The sequence below is a fragment of the Nicotiana tomentosiformis genome, chromosome 5, assembly GCF_000390325.3.
Source record: "Nicotiana tomentosiformis chromosome 5, ASM39032v3, whole genome shotgun sequence".
In the NCBI taxonomy this organism is placed as follows: Eukaryota; Viridiplantae; Streptophyta; class Magnoliopsida; order Solanales; family Solanaceae; genus Nicotiana; species Nicotiana tomentosiformis.
This window is the reverse complement of record NC_090816.1, coordinates 45,635,935-45,657,895: the sequence shown is the minus strand read 5'-3', so window position 1 is coordinate 45,657,895 and position 21,961 is coordinate 45,635,935.

The window sequence follows — 21,961 nt, the reverse complement described above, 5'->3', positions numbered from 1 at the left end:
TCTCATTTTTCCTTCTGGGACGGACTTTGAGAAAATCGATTTCTTCACTAAAATTTTGAGGTTTTTGCTACTCTCTTGCTTGGTATTATGTATTGGCCGGCTGAAAGACAAGGCCATCAGAATCTTGTTACTTAACATGTTCTTGGTACGAGCACTTCCCTGAGTTCATCGAATCGCTTGGGAACTTTGACGCATTAGGGATTCTGGGTTTTCTTTGGAAACCTATTGTTTACTGTTCTTCGCTTAACTGGTGAGTCACTATACTTTGCAATTTCATTCTTAGGCATCTATGGTTTGTATACATTTTCATTCATGAAATTGGTCAGTTCAGTATGTTTTTTGGATTGCTTTTGTGTGTAATTCCTTTTGCTTTCCTCAGCTCTTTAGGTCTCTTTAGCCTTTAGCTTCAAGCATGCCTAAACCTGGTTCTATTAAGTTCTGACCAGTCAATGTGTTAGAAATTATTACTGTTTGGGACCCTTATGCTTGTTATCATATTTTGGTGTTTAATTTAGTCTTTTGCTACCAATCTTGTCATTTGAGTATGCCTCACTAGTATAATTTGTACTTTTTTTAGTCGATTAGTTGATTGAGTTCAAAAGCATGAATATGTACCCCATTGTATGGCACAAGCTTGTTTCCCCTCATATTTTAAATTTCGGTATTGATGACTTGCCTATCTGACATGTTTTGACCCTGCTCTCTATCAGTACACCCTTTAGCATATTTAACCCCCTCCATGTTTCACCAGTAGTTATAATCTACTTTTCTCATGTCTAAATGCTGTCCTATTGCCAAATTAGCATGATTGTTTCATAACATCAGGACTTACACAATCTGGACCTTCTTTAGGTAAATAGTCTACTATGTCAATGCTAGAATACCTACATGGCTATTTAACATGAGCTTACTTTTCACTCTGTAATGAATTTCTGTGATGCTTGTCTTGCATAAATAATGTGTTTTAATGTTATAAGACCTTTTCCCTCAACTGTGATCTTGCTTCCCTGCTAATACCTCCCCCCTAGCCAGTATGTATTAATTCCCAATTCCTTCAGTGGTTACTTGGCCTGTCATAATATGTGTTTCAACGCTTCCTTACATCCTGATGAGAATTAACCTGTTTGTCTTATGATGCTAAGATGTATACTTAGCCTAAATCAGACTTCTTAGGTCTCAACCTGTTAGTGTTGATTTTTGTCAAAACTTTGCAAACTTGTTCCTTCCCCTAATTCTCCCAATATGTGTTTGTGATGTGCTACTTTGCCAAACGTTGAAGTTCTACTGAACAAGTCTTATGACCTGCTTGACTGGCTATTCTGTATGCTCAACTTGGCTATGTCTACTTTAGGATATAAGTGTATCCCCTAACTTCTGTCCACTCTCCTTACTTGCAACTTATGCTATTCTGAAATCTTCATTCTTAGCCGGCTGAAAGCCAAGGATACCTAGGTTCTATTATTGGCCTCCCTAATATGAGCACTACTTGGGGTCCAATTGAGACCCTTGTGAATTCTGACACACTAGGGCTTGGTCCTTAGTCACTCCCTCAATCTCAAATTGTTCCTATTCACTCTACTTCCCCTTGTTATGTGCTTGAATTGGCTGATTTAAATGGTGCAACACTTGGTGCCATGGTTGAGTAAACTGGTTCTAGACTCCTTTATGGATCCCTGAGTCGTGTATTGAATGTGGCTCTTTGTTGAAGGCCTGGGTATGCTGTGTAAGAGTTACTGAAGGCCAAGATAATGCTGGGTATTTATTTTATTTGGGCCTGCTATGGGCCTCTTATCACTATTATGTAACATTTGGATATTTTACTCATTATTGGGCCTGTAATACCCTTTGTATAAATAATTGGGGTGTTAGTAAAGAGGGAATGGGTAGAATTCAATATCTACATGCAAAGTGCGTAGATAACATGCCTATAGGACTTGACAATGTGTTTGCTATACGTGTTGTTCGATTACATGAGCACTGTAGAAATCATAATATTAGGAGAAGCACACACACACTACTTGTTTACTATTAATCATAAGTTCAGATGCTATGTTTACTGTTGCGTGTTTATGGACAGCATGCCTATAGGAAGTAATCACTTTGCATGACTACTTTCAAATGCATTAGAAGCATGCCTATAGGAAGTGAGCACTCCTTCAATTTGCATGACTACTTTTAAATGCATTAGAAACCTTCCTATAGGAATGAGTGCTAATGAATTTTCCTTCAATTCACTTCAGTTATTCACTAGAAATCATGCCTATAGGATTTTGATCACTTCATTTGCTATTGTATCACATTGTTCACTAGAAATCTTGTTTATAGGACTAAGTATAAATGTAACGAGTTCTAATCATCAACTGTTAGAGATCCTGCCTATAGGAAATAATTGCTTGTTAATTGGTTAATATTAGACCACTTAAATATTATTCCTGAGTGACACTGTTAGAAAAATCTGGATAATTCTGGGACTCTCCCCAGCAGATTCTGTTATACCCAACTGCATAGATCACCTAGGTATCACACATATAGGATTGGTAACTTAAAACTTTCAATAACCAGCTTGTCGTACCTCCATAATTCTGTCTATAAGCAATATCTTACATCTGGAATTGCCTGCGTACTTTGATCGCCTAGAAAGCATGTCTATAGGCTTAAGATTCTGGAGTTTGCCAATTCCTAATTGACATATGTTTTTGCGTGCGTTTGCTGCTTAGGTGTGGAGGTCAATATGAGCCTTTAATTGTTTTATGTGGAGTCCTTATATGTTTTGCTTGTCGCCTAGTTTTTTGTAATTTTGAGCTGCCTAGATAATGGTCTAGAACCATCCAAATAGAGGTCCAAAGCCTCCTGGACCATAGGTATGGGTCGAGTAGTGCACGCATAAGGCACGGTTTAGAATTGAATTAGAGCGCTCTTATGTAGATAATTTTAACATAGTAATCGGGTAGTAGGAGATGATAGTCTGCACCCGCTGAATAATATAAGTAACTCCCTATTCTAAGGGAGTTGTGAAGTATTATTTATATTGCACGGGGTGATCCATTAGGCTAAAAAACTTAGGACCCCCTATTAGAACGGAAAAATAGTTGCACCTCCCTATTCAAGATCTCTTTGTAATAAAATTCTTAGATTTTGTACTCTCTTTGGTTACTTGATCATACAGACTAATCCATATAATTTAAGTTCGGCCAGGACCCACAGTTGTGGACCTCGAGAAGTGCCTAACACCTTCTCTTTGAGGTAACTTGAGCCCTTATCCAATCTTTGGTGGCGTTGACTAGTTAAAACATAGTTATTTGCATAATAGGTGCCCTAACGCACCTTAAAAATTGTTAGGTGGCGACTCTCCTCTTTTAATACCTCATTTAAAAGAGTCACGTGTCGAATTCCTCCTTCGTGAGAAAAAGGGGTGCGACAGCATGGCGACTCTGTTGGGGATTTACGCTTAAGCTCTTACCATAGCGAATTTGGCTTATATGAATTAGTCTTCTTTGATAAAACGTGTTTCCCTCTTCCTTTTTATTTTTCTGCTACATGCACATCCCTCCCCTATTCTCCCTTTATTTGAATTCGTTGTAATATGCAAATCCCTTCCCTTCTCCACCCTTCCTTGCTTAAATTGGTTATAACACGCGTATCCCTTTTCCTATTCATACTTATTTGCTCTAAAAATGCTCTTCATTGGTTTAAAAATTGCTACATCATGTCTCTCCCACCCCTATTCCCTTGCTTACTTTATTATATTCCCTATATTCCACGAACTAGCTTCTTCTTTTGTCTTTATTTTTATGTCCTTTATGTTTTACCTTAATATTACGTTTATTGCTTTCACATATTTATCACGCAAATAATTGGAAATGTGTTATTATCTTTGTATAAAGCATGCTCCACATCATATTCCACTCATGCTCAACTAATACCATAGCGGCACTTGATGAGTGTCCGCGCTCTTCCAAAATTACTCTTTGAATAGGAAAGGCTTATTTGCGGTAAACTAGTCGATCAATGGTGCAGTCGACGGTTCCGTGCCTTTCCCTCTCAAGTTATCCACTTGAGAGTACCAGTCTAGACCCTTCTAGAAACCCCCCTCCAATATCAACTGTGCATGCATCATGTCAAACCTAGTATGGGTTAGAACGTTGTCCGCATGATAATCCACTAAGATAAGCCTTGTCCAAAGTCTGACGGGATTTCCATAATCCCAATGGACACCATCACGTTATGTGCATTACTTGGAGAAAACATGCCGGTATGTTGATCATTAATGTGTAAATAGTCAGACCCAGAGGGGGAAAGGGCTAACTCTATTTGTTTTGCAGAAAATGAGGCATGAAGTCCCCAGGTTCGACATGGTTCAAACCATCCCACCCTTGCTGCTGGATTGGTGGAAGAATCTCTCACCTAGTGATAAGAATCATGTGAAAAGGGTCCTCGGAAATGTACCTTCCTTATTGGACATTCGGCCAATAACGCATTGATTAAGTCCGCCACTATGTTTTGGGATGAGAAAAGAGCTGTCTTTTGCTTTGGTGATGTAGAAATGACTCCTCTCTTAGAGGAAATAGGAGGCTTTGCTAGGCTTCCATGGGATAGTCCGAATTTATTAGTACCAGAAAATCGCACTCCCCGCGATTTTTAAAAAATGATGGGTTTCAAGAAAAATGATGAGTTACTCTGTTTGAAGAAGTCATACATACCATTTGAATTCCTTTATGAACGTTATGGGCATAGCAAGTCATATCGCCTTCACCGTGATGAACTTGCCATTACTTTTTTGGGTTGGACACACCGCCGAGTTTTTGTGTTCATTGTCTGTTTCTTGGGGTTGCTGATATTTCTGATGAAAGGGGGGAGGATCCACACTCGCTTAGCCATGGTCTCTAGGACTCTAATGGAAGGAATTGCGAGACAAACTTACACTATCATCCCCATGATCTTGGCCGAAATGTACTGAGCTCTAGATCGATGCAAACAGGGGTATGGGTACTTCGAGGGCTGTAATCTATTGTTGAAGGTTTGGTTATTAGAATATTTCTAGAGAGGTGAATATCGTCAGGAGCTTCTGCGATGACCATTGAATGACTACATAGCCTACCATCATCCAAAAATAATGATATTTATCACAGATAGTTTCGCGCAACCTGGAAGTGCTGTGAGCTGGGTGCGCTTCTTCAGCAATTTGACTGACGAAAAGGTGCATTGGATGTTCGAATGGTTCCTTAGCAGCAAATGCATCATCAGGTCAAGAGAAACCACTCATTTATTGTTGATCGGGTTAAGAGGAATCTATCCTTATGCTCCTATAAGGGTAATGAGGCAAGCGGGAAGAAAGCAGGTTATACCTCGAGTTTCCAACATAGTCCAGTACAAAGCAAACTTTAAAGGGAACATCATTCTGTTCAAGTTCGAGGCACAGCATATGTGGAATCAAAAGGTCATTGTAGAGAAAGACACTATCGATCCAGACAGGTACCATGCCGGCCATGTATACTTCTACCCATCATGGTTGGTAGATGATATAGAGGGAGATGTCAAGTCAGGGATTAATCTGAAAAATAGGGTTATAGATGATGATGCTGAAGCACAAGTCAATTATAGGATGCTGCGCAAGAGGGTTTTCGAGTCTGAAACTAGGCATTTGGAACAACACAAAGTGGATATGGAAGCAATCAACGAATGGAAAGAAATTGCTACTAAATCAACAGAAAGATTGGAATATTTGGAGCAAGGGTTAATGGAACTTGAGGGGAAGATGAGGAAGAGGCTCTCGGATTGTCAGAATACGGAGGGCATCTAGCAAGGGCTTACCTACTATTGGACATGCGCGACATGGGGAACTTGATTGATAGATCCAAGAGAGACAAGCACATGGAAGGTCCTTCTGGGACCAAGTAGATTAGGAAATGATGTTCTTTACTGCTTTTTAGCTTAGTTTTAGATTTCGAATGTAATAAGGCAAATGCCATTAGTAACCTTCTTATTATTGTCGTTTTAGTAAGGATTTGATTTATTTTCGCATTAATGAATCGACATAATTATTGGCATCAATTTTCTCCACGTCTATGTGTCGTTTAGGCCTACCTCGGGCACAACAGGTCCCCCAAATTAGGACGTGATTCTGTTACACGATTTTACAAAGCATGTTCAATATTGCAAGCATTCTTTTAATATCCCTTACTGACCTAGTTACCTTTTATTTTTCTTTCTTTTGATTATTCCCCTTCCCTAAGGTTGGTTCGTGCATACTGGCATCATCCGCATATCATACTAGATCCAGAGGTCCTCCCCCTCCTCCTCCACCAAGTGATCCTAAAGGCAAAGGCAAAGGGAAAGGAAAAATGGACGATTTAAGCGGTATCCGAAAGGACAACGCAGAGAACGTTGAAACTTCGGACGGTCGGAGTACTACAGCACAGAATGAATTGGTCCTATGTCTGGAACAGAAAATATTGGAGCTATAAGGGGAACTTGAGCAGGTCCGGAACTTGGCAAACCTTTCCCTCACCCTAAACGTCCCTGACATCAACCAACAAAACACAAATGCCCAAAACCCGACACCTCCCCAAAACACGCAAAATCAAAACCCACCACTAAATCCTCCCGCACCTCATCAATACGCCACACCTCCTCAGAACCACAACCCTCAACCAGTACCTACTCCTCAACAACACCATCACCATCCAACTCAATACCCACAAACAACGACATACCACACCCCTTAGAATGCCCCACAGCCTACTCCTGATCTACAAAACTCAACCAATGACCACTATTAAGCCCAAATTCCCGGAGTCCATCAAAGAAATCTCATATATGTGGAAACTTTACCCCATACCCCACAACAGACCCTATATATACCTGAATCAGCCGAGAAGGACATGCTCATCAAGAACATGGCGGAAGAACTCAAAAAGCTCACTGGAAGAGTTCAGAGTGTCGAACGTGGCAAGGGCATTGAGGGTTTGAATTATGAGGACCTATACGGAACTGGTGATCTGAAAGTGCATCTAAGAACATATTATGACAAGTTGGTAGGAGTTGGAAAAGATGAACGAATCCTTATGAAGTTGTTCATGAGGAGCCTCACTGGAGATGCTTTGTTTTGATACATCAGTCAGAACCCAAAGAAGTGGGTTAATTGGGTGAGCATGGCGTCAGATTTCATGGATCGATTCAGGTTGAACACAGAAAACACACCAGACATTTTCTACATTCAAAATCTCAAGAAGAAACCAACGGAAACCTTCCGCGAGTATGCTACTCGATGAAGGTCTGAAGCTGCGACGGTAAGACCGGCACTTGAAGAAGAACAGATGAATAAGTTCTTCGTCAGACCTCAAGACCCGCAATACTATGAAAGGTTGATGGTTATTTAAAATCATAAATTTTCTAACATCATCAAATTGGGAGAAAGAATAGAAGAAGGGATCGAAAGCAGAATGGTGACAAATGTTGAAGCACACCAAGCCACAAATAAAGACTTACAATCAGGAGGTATGTCCAAGAAGAAAGAAGTAGGTGCGGTGATGGTAGCCAAAGGGCCAAAATCTCCTCTCACATACCAAACACCTCCACCCACATATCAGCCTTTATCTCCCAGATACCAACAACCTGCCGCCACTTACCGTACCTATAACACCCAACCAGCATACTACCACTCACCACCAGCCCACCAAAATTACTAAAAACCAAGACCAAATTTCGACCGTAGACTACCCAGATAATACACCCCAATTGCTTAACCCATAGATCAACTGTACGAGAGGCTAAAGGCTGCTGGTTATGTTACTCTCATTCCCGCTATTGCTATGGAAAATTCTTCCCAGTGGATTAACCCAAATAAGACATGTGTCTATCACTCAGGCATGAAGGGTCATACTATTGATGAATGTCATACTTTGAAGGATAAGATTCGGACATTAATTGACACCAAAGTCATACAGGCAAAGGAGGCCACACCCAATGTCCGTAATAATTGTCTCCCGGATCATAGGGGTAAACGTGATAGAGACCGATGAAGAATGGGACTCGGAAGGGTCAATTGGACTCATTCAAGAAGGGGATAATCCTAAAACATCTCCAGTCACTCTCACACCCATCGTGGTGCAAACTCAGGCACCAATTGAAGTTGAGGTAGCTGCACCAATTCCGTTTGAGGTTGAGGTAACAACACCCTTCACCGTGATGGTGGCACCCACGCCATCTTTTAAATCTAATGCTATACCTTGGGATTATGTTGCGGAAGCGAGAAGGAAAGGAAAGGCAAAAATGGAAAAAACAGGTGCAACGCAAGGCATGACCAGAACTGGTAGGGTTTATACACCCGAGCATTTGGGAGGAACAAGCAAAGAAGTTGCCTCTAAGCTGCCTGTCATTGAGACGGGCCCAGATGATCTTTGGAGAAAGGAGCAGGCGAGAGAGTATTCTGTGGTTGATCATCTGAACAAAACTCCTGCTCAAATATCCATTTTATCACTGCTGCAAAACTCTGAGGCGCATAGGAATGCCTTGATGAAGGTGTTGAATGAAGCTTATGTACCAAATAACATCACCAGTGGAGAGATGGCCAACATAGTAGGGCAAGTGTCGGAAAGCCACAAGATCACTTTTCATGAAGACGAGCTGCCACCAGAAGGACTAAGTCACAACAGGGCATTACATATCACCGTGCAGTTTAAGGACAAATTCATTGCAGGGTACTGATAGATGGGGGTTCGAGTCTCAACATCTGTCCACTAACTACTTTGAAAAGATTGGATAAAGGTCTTTACGAGATACGAGTAGGGAGTATGAATCTGAAAGAATTTGATAGGTCTCAAAGGGCCACAATTGGGGAGACCAACCTCAGCCTACAGATAGGCCTGACCTGATTCGATGTTGAGTTTCAAGTATTGGATATATCTGCTACATACAATCTGCTGTTGGGGCGACCGTGGATACATGCCGCTGGGGCCCAGGCTTCTACTCTACATCAGGCTGTGAAGTTTGAGTGGAACCATCAGGAAGTGATCATCCATGGGGACCGAAGTAATCCCATTTACACCAATCAAACTGTTCCTGTCGTCGAGAATATAAGGAAGTTGGGTGGAGAAACATACCATCGCATCGAGCGCGTCAACACAATTGAAAAAGACAAATGGTGGAGCAGTAATATAAAAGGCATATTGGCATGGCCAGGGTATGAACTTGGCAAGGGTATCGGTAAGAATCGCCAAAGGATCGCCAAACCGATACAGCTAAAGCGTCACGGTACAACTTTTAGGCTTGTGTATGAATACACCTGGAACGAGTATCAGAATTGGTCGCCACCGTGGCATGGTCCTTATTACCCTCTAGAGCAGTCACTACCATATTTGAGCCAGTCGTTTCATCAAGCTGACATGATGTGGGGGTCCGAAGATGATGAAGTTCTAGTTGGCATAAGGAATCTATTTATGGATGATAGAGACATGGATTGCAGTTCGATAGTTGAGGAGGAGCCGGGGGAAGACCTTATTATTCAGACAATGGAGAAGGGAGTTGTTCTCAAGAATTGGACTGCTGCGCCATCAAGGGCCCGTCGAGTTCCTGGGTAGCGTGGCAATTAACATCATTTATTTTTAAAAGCAAATTTATGAGCATATAAGACATTTTCAGTATTTTGTTTTTTTTAACATTTATTTTTGAAATAATTGTCGAATCATTGAACTGCATTTGTTTGACGTTTTTAAATATTTATCAATGGATTGTTGTTTTAGTATCTATTATTATCCTTTACATTTTCTCTCTACAGCGTTATTATTACTTATCCCGATGAACCTACAACTGTGACAGGTAACGAGGCAACGCAACATAAGGATAGTGATTCAAAGGATCTGGGAGAGGATATAATACCTGAGGAAATTGTCAGAGAAGTGGAAAACTTTGAAAACAAGCCCAAGTCCAATTTGGATGAGACTGAAACCGTTAATTTGGGAGACTCCGAAACAGTCAAGGATACTCGTGTAAGCATCCACTTATCGACATCAGAGAAAGAAGAATACATCCGGTTCTTGAAGGAGTATGAGGATATTTTTGCATGGTCCTATGACGATATGACTGGTTTAAGCATATCCATAGTAGCTCACAGAAATCTTCGGACATAGGTTCATTCTAATGGCCATAGACTATTTCACAAAATAGGTTGAAGCCGTATCTTACAAGGCTATAACTAAGAAGGTCGTAGCAGATTTCGTTAGGGATCATATTGTCTGTCGATTCGGGGTACCGGAGTCAACCATCACCGACAACGCCGCCAACCTTAACAGTGATTTGATGAGATCCATGTGCGAAACCTTCAAAGTCAAGCATAAGAATTCCACAGCATAAAGATCACAAATGAATGGAGTTGTGGAAGCCGCCAATAAGAACAATAAGAAGATACTAAGGCTGTTGGTAGATAATCATAAACAATGGCGCGAGAAGTTACCATTTGCCCTACTTGGATATCGCACCATGGTTCGCACATCAACTGGGGCAACTACTTATTTGCTGGTCTATGGTACTGAAGCCGTCATTCCCGCCGAAGTAGAAATTCCTTCTTTGAGAATCATACAAGAGGTTGAACTCAGTGATGCGGAATGGATATGAAGTCGTTATGAACAACTGGCTCTCATTGACGGGAAAAGAATGAACGCAGTATGTCACGGTCAACTTTACCAGAACAGAATGTCCAGAGCTTTCAATAAAAGGGTCAGGCATAGACATTTCACACCAAGGCAGTTGGTGCTAAAGCGGATCTTTCCGCATCAAGATAAAGCCAAAGGGAAATTTTCACCCAATTGACAAGGGCCCTAGATGGTTCACAGAGTACTGACAGGAGGAGCGCTCATACTTGCAGAAATGGACGGAGAAATTTGGCCAAAACCTATCAACTCAGACGCAGTTAAGAGATATTATGTTTAGATTGTTTACATTTCTTCATTTGATGTAACTGAACTACGCTTAACCTGATTCCCGTTTAAGAGGGGATACGTAGGCAGCCCTGTGGGTTCAGTCACATCTCAATAAAATCTTCATTTTACGATGGTCAAAAACTAGGGCAGAATTTTGTAGAAGACCCTCAAAATTCTGAAGCAAGTCCAACCAACTTCGTCATACACAGAACAGTCAAAGAATTGCTTTTAAACTGGGGCAGAATATTGAGGAGGACACTCAAAATTCTAAAGCAAGGAAGTCACAATGTCTCTAAAATATGTCACATTCATTGGTTCATCTATATTACTTGATATTACATACTACTATATTTTATATAAACATTCATCAAATGCACGCATATTTCTTTTTCGAAAACTTTATTTTTATAAACAGCCAGATGCTGCCCAGGGTAACTCAAACGGGATCTCAAGACAGGAGCAAAAGCAAAGCGAGAAGGCGAAAGAACGAACCAACCTTCCCAGCAAACTCACAATTTTTCGTTGGATGCGGGCACAATGAACATAACAGGAATATGCGCAAATACATACACACATCAGAATCACTACCTTCAAAACGACAAAGTTGCCAAACGTAAACACATCTTCAGCTAAGAAACACTCTCCTTTTTCACTATCACTCATTATTTTCCCGCATGAGGCTAAGCCCTGCCTCCTTAAACCGCATAAGGCTAAGCATTGCCTTTCTTTGCATGATACTAAGCATTGTCTCCTATTTGCATAAGGCTAAGCATTGCCTCCTTAACTGTATAAGGCTAAGCACTGCCTTTCTTTGCATGAGACTAAGCATTGTCTCCTATTTGCATGAGGCTAACATTGCCTCCTTAACTGCATAAGGCTAAGCACTGCCTTTCTTTGCATGAGACTAAGCATTGTCTCCTATTTGCATGAGACTAAGCATTACCTCCTTAACTGCATAAGGCTAAGCATTGTCTCCTATTTGCATGAGGCTAAGCATTGCCTCCTTAACTGTATAAGGCTAAACACTGCCTTTCTTTGCATGAGACTAAGCATTGTCTCCTATTTGCATGAGGCTAAGCATTGCCTCCTTAACTGCATAAGGCTAAGCACTTCCTTTCTTTGCATGAGACTAAGCATTGTCTCCTTAACTGCATAAGGCTAAGCATTGCCTCCTTAACTGCATAAGGCTAAGCACTGCCTTTCTTTGCATGAGACTAAGCATTGTCTCCTATTTGCATGAGGCTAAGCATTGCCTCCTTAACTGCACAAGGCTAAGCACTGCCTTTCTTTGCATGAGACTAAGGATTGTCTCATATTTAAGGCTAAGCATTGCCTCCTTAACTGCACAAGGCTAAGCACTGCCTTTCTTTGCATGAGACTAAGCATTGTCTCCTATTTGCATGAGGCTAAGCAATGCCTCCTTAACTGCATAAGGCTAAGCATTGCCTTTCTTTACATGAGACTAAGCATTGTCTCCTATTTGCATGAGGTTAAGCCTTGCCTCCTTAATCGCATAAGGCTAAGCACCGCCTTTCTTTGCATGAGACTAAGCACTGTCTCCATATATTGCATGAGGCTAAGCATTGCCTCCGTAATTGCATAAGGCTAAGCACTGTCTTTCATTGCATAAGGCTAAGCACTGCCTTTCATTGCATAAGGCTAAGCACTGCCTTTCCTTGCATGGGACTAAGCACTGTCTCCATTTCTTGCATGAGGCTAAGTATTGCATCCGTAATTGCATAAGGCTAAGCACTGCCTTTCATTGCATAAGGCTAAGCATTGTCTTTCCTTGCATGGGACTAAGCACTGTCTCCACTTATCGCATGAGGCTAAGCATTGCCTTCGTAATTGCATAAGTCTAAGCACTGCCTTTTCTTTGTATGAGACTAAGCACTGTCTCCCTTCCTTTGCATGAGATTAAGCATTGTCTCTATTCCTTGCATGAGGCTAAGCATTGCCTTTCCTTGTCAGAGACTAAGCATTGTCTCCTTTCCTTACATGAGACTAAAAACTGTCTCCACTACGCTACCTAAAACTTAGCTCTATCCCTCTGTTCACCTAGGGCTAAGCAGTTCCCTCATCTTACCCAAGACTAAGCCTTGTCTTGTCTCATCTTCGCATACGGCCAAACATCATATTTTGCATTTCATGGGCTAAAATATCGCCATTTTGTCCAAAGGCATCATGGTATGAAGGCATCATCCTCATAGCCGGAAGACATCATTCCATGGCCCGAGGATCTCTTAAAAGTGCACATCATTATTCAAAGGCATCATGGTTCGGAGGCACCATTCTCATGGCCCGAGGATATCATTTCATGGCCTGCGAATCCCTTATCACATGATTCATGGCCCAGGACGTCATGGTTTGGGGGCATCATCCTCACCGTCCAAAGACAACCTTCATGGTCCGAAGGGAATTTGCATCATGTTTAAATTCTCGCAATAATACATATATACTTGCATGCATCGTGTTTTAAGTTTTGCAGGTAATCCAGGAAGCAACCATTCTCCTAACGGGAGAAATCTTCACTCCGATTTCAGTTCATAACGTTCATATCCTTCAATTATTTCAAGCGTAACCAACCATCATCAGTTACCCACTTTTACTTGATCATTCCTATAACAACTCAATCGATTTCGTTCGCCGTTGGATCTAGAACTACACACGGCTTGATTCCCGTAATACCAGGGATATGTAGGCAACTCAGGGACCAGGATTCGATCTCCATTTTTTAAATCACCTCATTCGGTCAAAATTGGTCATCATTTTCTTTACCTGACAACTCTTTCATCATTTTCGGGTAAAGAGGGGCAGCTATTGATACCCAATTTTGCCCTCATATATTTTTTTAAAATAATATACATACTTTCAAAATATTATTTTTTGCATTATTATTTAATTCACAAGATTTACACGAGCATTTCTCAGAATTTTTCATAATTTTAGATTTATTTTTAAAATTAATTTTCCTTGCATTAAAATTTAGTAATTACTCTTTTAAATTATTTGTGATGACTTAATCACTTAAAATTATTATTCGCATCCCTAATATATATTTTTGAAATATTTTCACTCTATTTTTATATAATTACAATTATTCTTAGGCTATCCGCATAAATTTACAATAATAGACTATATTTTTGCTTTCTTATTGCAATTGACATTTCATTTAGGGTCAAAATAATATTTTTCATTTTTATAGTCTCCTATTATTGTTTGAAGCATATAATTTGCATAAGTAGCATTTTATATATTTATTTAGCTATTTTATTAAATTATTTTCCTTTTAATTTCTATTTTTTAAAAGTTGGCCTAATTTTGAGTCACATTTTCGGACCAAACCAGCCTAATACACTAACCCAATAACCCCAACCTAAATCGGTCATGACCCACCTAGCCAACCCGACCCAACCCCTCTTTAAAATCCTGGTCGTTGATCTCTAAGATCAACGGTCAATATTTAATCCCCCATTTTTAAATCACCCCAACCCCAAACCCTAATCCTATTCCCTCTAAATCCGTGGCCCTAAAACTCTCCTCCTCTCTGAAGAACTCTAACCGCCGCCTCTCTAAACCCCTCTCCTAATCCCTCTTCTAATGGGATTCTTTTATTTACTTACCATATTTGTGTGTTTCCGCTACTGGTTGATTCTCTATGGTATCACCTAGTACTTGCCTAAACATGGCAAGTACTACTTCTCCTATTCTGTCCGATTGATTCCTATTTCTTGAATCTGGACCATATTTCATCTACACGCGTTCTATTCTACATTGTGTGAGTCCGATTATATTTGTATTTTGCTGATTTATACTTTCCCTAAAAATTAGGGTTTAACAGATTTTTTTCTCTTAAATTGATTTCAAATTGATTTCAAATTGATTTGCATGTTACTTTTCCTTGTTTGTTGTTTAAATTATTCTGTTTCCTTATATGTTTGCTTAATTTTTGACTACTATATAAACTCCCTTATTTTCCCTTTTGGGGCGGACTTTGAGAAAATCGATTTCTTCACTAAAATTTTGAGGTTTTTGCTACTCTCTTTCTTGGTATTCTGTATTGGCCGCCTGAAAGCCAAGGCCATTAGCATCTTGTTACTTAACCCGTTCTTGGTGCGAGCACTGCCCTGAGTTCATCAAAGCTCTTGGGAACTTTGACGCATTAGGGATTCTGTGTTTTCTGATGAAACCTATTCTTTACTGTTCTTCGCTTAACTGGTGAGTCACTATACTTTACTTGTTTACTATTAATCATGAGTTCAGATGCTATGTTTACTGTTGCATGTTTATGGACAGCATGCCTATAGGAAGTAATCACTTTACATGACTACTTTCAAATTCATTAGAAGCATGCCTAGAGGAAGTGAGCACTCCTTCAATTTGCATGACTACTTTAAAATGCATTAGAAACCTACCTATAGGAACTAGTGCTAATGAATTTTCCTTCAATTCACTTCAGTTATTCACTAGAAATTATGCCTATAGGATTTTGATCACTTCATTTGCTATTGTATCACATTGTTCACTAGAAATCTTGGTTATAGAACTAAGTATAAATAAAACGAGTTCTAATCATCAACTGTTAGAGATCCTGCCTATAGGAAATAATTTCTTGTTAATTGGTTAATATTAGACCACTTAAATATTGTTCCTGAGCGACACTGTTAGAAAAATCTGGATAATTCTAGGACTCTCCCCAGCAGATTCTGTTATACCCAACTGCATAGATCACCTAGGTATCACACATATAGGATTGGTAACTTAAAACTTTCAATAACCAGCTTGTCGTACCTGCATAATTCTGTCTATAAGCAATATCTTACATTTGGAATTGCCTGCGTACTTTGATTGCCTAGAAAGCATGTCTATAGGCTTAAGATTCTGGAGTTTGCCAATTCCTAATTGACATATGTGTTTGCGTGCGTTTGCTGCTTAGGTGTGGAGGTCAATATGAGCCTTTAATTATTTTATGTGGAATCCTTATATGTTTTGCTTGTCGCCTAGTTTTTTGTAATTTTGAGCTGCCTAGATAATGGTCTAGAACCATCCAAATAGAGGTCCAAAGCCTCCTGGACCATAGGTATGGGACGGGTAGCGCATGCATAGGGCACAGTTTAGAATTGAATTAGAGAGCTCTTAGTTAAACAACTTTAACATAGTAATCGGGTAGCAGGAGATGATAGTCTGTGCCCTCTGAATAATATGAGTAACTTCCTATTCTAAAGGAGTTGTGAAGTATTATTTATGCTGCACGGGGTGATCCTTTAGGCTAAAAAACTTAGGACCCCCCTATTAGAACGGAAAAATAGTTGCACCTCCCTATTCAAGATCTCTTTGTAATAAAATTCTTAGATTTTGTACTCTCTTTGCTTACTTGATCATATAGACTAATCCATATAATTTAAGTTCGGCCGGGACCCACAGTTGTGCACCTCGAGGAGTGCCTAACACCTTCTCTTTGAGGTAACTTGAGCCCTTACCCGATCTTTGGTGGCGTTGACTAGTTAAAATAGAGTTATTTGCATAATAGGTGTCCTAACACACCTTAAAAAATCGGTAGGTGGCGACTCTCCTCTTTTAATACCTCATTTAAAAGAGTTGTCACGTGTCGAATCTCTCCTTCGCGAGAAAAAAGGGCGCGATAGCATGGCGACTCTGCTGGGGATTTACGCTTAGGCTCTTACCATAGCGAATTTGGCTTATATGGATTAGTCTTCTTTGATAAAACGTGCTTCCCTCTTCCTTTTTATTTTGCTGCTACATGCACATCCCTCCCCTATTCTCCCTTTATTTGAATTCGTTGTAATATGCAAATTCCTTCCCTTCTCCACCCTTCCTTGCTTAAATTGGTTATAACACGCGTATTCCTTTTCCTATTCATATTCATTCTCTCACACCAAGTATTTTCACTCTTGGAGACTGAGCCAAATAAACTACAATCCAGTTTTAAAAATCAAGTGTCAAAATCAATATGTTTAATTTATACCATTACTGTTCGAAATATTGACATATATAAACTTACATAGAGACATATCAAATAAAAAGAGAGCAAAATAGCCATTTACCGGACATCACTATAAGCGCAACAGTGAAATAGAAAACATAATTGCGAGCCATGACAAATTAATGTATTACTAAAAGTAAGACAGGGAAAGATAAGAGATGTGTTATTGCAGTGCAATTTTTTGCTTTCATAAAGGGCCATGAATTTATAGGCCTCCTTTCCCCATATTTCTCTCTATCTAATTTACAAATTATCCTTAACTAAGTTACAAATTGAATCCATTTTATTCAACAAAAAGGGGAGAGCAAGTCTGGATGATGAGCGCCTCTTTACTAGAGCTTCTCTCCAAATTCTCTCAATTAATGGAATATTAGGCCCTTTCTCCTTTTTTTCTTTTCCTTTCAGACTATCCACAAGTTCACTTCACCTAAAAAAATATTTTTTAAAAAGATCTAGGAAAAAGAAACTAAAATTCCGGAGTTTTAGTTTGGGGAAAAGAAATAGTTATGCACACACACACAAAGTTACAAATTTAGGTTTTTCTTTTTGTGAAATTCAAAGTTAAATTTGAAAAGTGAGACCGTATAAAATACCCGAGCAACAACTTTTTAGCTTAATGCTAAATTTAATTTTTTTATGTTAGCATATTATTTTAAATATACATAGTATAATATGATAATACACAATACATATTTATTAATATATACAATATCTAAATTTTACGGAAACTCCAAATTTAATAAAAAATTATTAGTCTATGAATATACTTTTATTTAAGGAAAAATGCATAAGTATTCCCATGACCTATAGCCAGATTTTTAACTACACACTTTATCTTTGCGGGAATCCTATTACCCCCTTGAACTATTTTTAAATGGAATTAGTATACCCTTAGTGCTCATGTGGCAAAAGAGAGTGTATGCCACCTTCCTTGTGAGAGTGAGAAAGAGAGAGAATGCTAAAATTTTATTTTTATAATTAATATTTTTATAAAATATACTATTTTTTATTTTCTCTTATTTTTCTTTTTCTTTTCCTTTTCTTTCCTCCATTTTTGTTACTTATAGATTGGACGGGAATTAGCTCCGACATTCTCCCATGTTTTCCGGTGAGATCGAGTTGAAGATTTTATTCTTTTCTCTCCACATTTTATTATACTTTATAGAGGATTACTATTATTTTTAATCTCTTCACTCACCACTTTTAAACTTTCAATTGCAATTGCTTCTCACATAAAGAAATGAAAAAAATCTCGTCCCAAGATCAATTTCCAATTAAATTCAGAAGAAAACCATAAAAGACCGAACAAGAAGAAAGGTTTTGATTGTTATTTGCAAAATATATTCTCGCCATGCTCATCGTTTATGAGGTGGGGGAGGAGAGTCCTATTTTATTAATTAATTAAATTTACATAAAAGAGAGTACAAGGAAGAAGAACTTGGTTGTTGATTGCTAGAAAGTTTTCTAGGAGATCACCGTTTTTTGATCTGCTTTTTCAACCAAACAATTTTTGCTAATTCACTTGTGGTTGGGGGGATGGAAGAAGGTGGGATGTGTGAAAAGGGAAAAAGAATTTAAAAAAAATACAAAAAGTGAGTTGGGAAAAGAAGTAGATGAAAAAAATAAGAAAACAATTATTTAGTGGGAAACACATGTGTCAGGAGCGTGTATTTTACCACCAAACAAAGATGTGGTAGTGACATTTCAAGGTGATACTAATTCTATTTAAAAATAATTCAGGGGCAATAAGACCCCCGAAAAGATAAAGTATGTAGTTAAAAATCCGGCTATAGGCCAGGAGGTACTTATGCATTTTTTCTTTATTTAATAAATCTTCATCGTATACTATGTTTGGTATGTTAAATGGTATTCTTAATACTAGTGGTATAATGTCTAATATAACATGACTACTACTGAGTTATGGTATACTTTATTTGAATATGTTAAATGGTATTCTCATATTCTTGATATACTATGTAGTAATCATGGTATACTTTGCTTGAATACGTTAAATGATATTCCGAAAATTCTTGGTATACTATAAAGTATACCATGATTAATGTTGAATTATATTTTTATTTAAGTATGTTAAATGGTATTCCCAATAATATTGGTATATTATATGCTATATCATGGGGTATACTATATAATATATCCTGATTCAATAGGTATACTTTGTTTATGTTAAATGATATTCCCAATATTACCGGTATACTATATAGTATATCATGATTATAGATAATTACTATTGAATCATGGTATACTTTAATTACTTGTATGCTAAATAATATTCGTAATATTTTTGATATATTATATAGCATACCATGGTACAGTTTGGATTATGGTATACTTTGTTGAGCACGTTAAATAGTATATTTAATATTCTTGGTATACTATACATTGGTATACTATGATCATTGTTAAATTATGGTATTCTCAATATTCTTGGTGTACTACATATTATTATAACATGATTAGTATTGAATCATGGTGTACTTTGTTTGAGTATGCTAAATGATATACTCAATATTCTTGTATACCATAATTACTGTTGAATAATAGTATTCTCAATATTCTTATTATACTACACATTGGTATACCATAATTCGATAATCATGATATTCCCAGTATTCTAGGTATACTACTTTTTGGTATACCATAATTACTATAGAATTATGGTATACTTTATTTGAGTATCTTAAATGATATTTTCAGTATTCTTGGTATATTATATATTAGTATATCATGATTAGTGTTGAATCATGGTTGTCCTAATATTCTTAGTATACCCCCCCCCCCCCACACACACACACACACACATATATATATATATATATATATATATATATATATATATATATAATGATTATTATTGAATCACGGTATATTTTATTTGAGTATATTAAATAATATACCCAATATTCTTGTGTATTATACATTAGTATACTATGATTCAACGACGGCCCATCGGTTTGGGTCGTGACAAAATTGGTATCAGAGCTATTCAGATATACATGTCGAATCTTTTACTCCATGTCTTTCTCATGTCTATTGTTTACTGATTTTCATTCCTTACATACTTGGTACATTATTTGTACTGACGTCCCTTTGCCTGGGGACGCTGCGTTTCATGCCCGCAGGTCCCGATAGACAGGTTGAGAGCCCTCCAAGTAGGCTATCAGCTCAGCGAAAGATGTTGGTGCGCTCCATTTGCTCCGGAGTTATTTATTTGGTTAGTATGATTTAGACATGTATTGATGTGTATGTCGGGGCCCTGTCCCGGCCTTATGACGTTTATGTACTCTTAGAGGCTTGTAGACCTATGTCATATATATGAAAGATTGTATGGCCTTGTCGGCCTATATTCAGTGTACGAGTGATTATTTTGGTCTTATAGGCCCGTACGTCATATGTATAAATCAGCATATCATGTTAGGTCATTTATATCGAGTGTTCTCCCGTGTTTTATTCTTGTTACCTCATACGGCCCTTCTGGAACATTTACCCATGTTGATACAATGAGAAATATACGTTACGTTAGTACTCGGTTGGGTAAGGGCACCGTGTGCCCATCGCGGTGTTTGAGTACGTTAAATGGTATACCCAATATTCTTAATCTATAATACATTTGATTCCACCACCACTAGAGATTGGACATATATATAATCTTTCTTCTATAAAAAAAATATAATTAATGTTGAATCATGGCATGTCATTTTCTTCATATACTACATATTGGTATGCCATGATTAGTGTAGTATACCAAATTCTAGGATTCACCGATTTAACTATAAATATAAAAAAAAGTGAAACAGTTTGACAATATTTTTATAATAATACCTAAATTTTTCTTACAAAATTATAAAAAATATCTACAAATAGAAAATAAAAATATGATATAGTAACTCTCATTAATTATAACCGATTAATGATTGTATAAAAAGTATCCCAATACTAATTTTAGGACTTGGTTAAATATCTAGGAAGAACAAAAATAAAAGTGATAAAAATATTGACGAAGGAATTTTACTAAACAATTAAGATAAAAAAATAATAACAAAAAGGGAAAAAAGGTGACAGTTGTTTTGGACGAAGAGATTTTACTTTAAAAAATAAAATTTAAAAAAAAAAAAATACAACCAAAATTTTTTTAAAAAAAAGACAAAAAAAAGTAAAAAAAGTGACAATTATTTTGGACAGAGATATTTTACTAGAAAAAACAAATTTTTTTAAAAAATGCAATAAAATATTTTAATAAAAACTAAAGTGAAAAAAATGAGTAATTGTTACTAGAAAGAATAAAAAGACTACCAAAATTATATATATAAAAAAGTAGAAAAGAGTGCAATATTCTATTAGAAAGAAAAAAAAGGGGGGGGAAAATAACAAGAAAATAGAAAAACAATAAAATAAAATAAAAAGTAAAAAAAGAGGAAAAAAGGAAGGTGAATAAACAAGGAATGATAAGGAAAAGAAAGGAAAAAAGGGAGGGCCTTAAGGGGAGCTTGGGCATAAGAAGGTATGGGGCATCCAGGTAATAAAATCTTCGAAAAGAGCATATTTTGTCACTTTTAAAAAAAAGAAGCATTTTGGCCGTTAAGTTTTTAAAAGGGGCTCTTAGTGTCTTTTTCCCTAAAATTAGACTCCTTAATTGAAAGCATATCTTTTTAAAATATATTAATATGCGAGTCCATATAAATATATTAAAAGTTTTTCCACCCCACCCCTTGTCTTCTTTTCCTCTCTTTTTTTCTCCTGCTTTCACCTTCTTCCCGTTACTTCCCTTTCCCCCCTCCCTTTATTTCTTATTTTCTTGTCCCCTCCTATTTGCTTCCGAGATCTGCCTCCCCCCCTCCCCTATATTTCCCTTTTCTTCTTCTCCCTTCTTTCTCTCCCCTATACCTCGTCTCTTCCACCTCGTCCTCCTATTTTCTGGCGCACTGACCTAGCCTAGCGGTGGCGGCGACTGAGACTATTTTCCAGCGAGCCTCGGGCGAAGCGGGCGGAAACTTCCAAAATATAGCTATTGTGGACAACACCT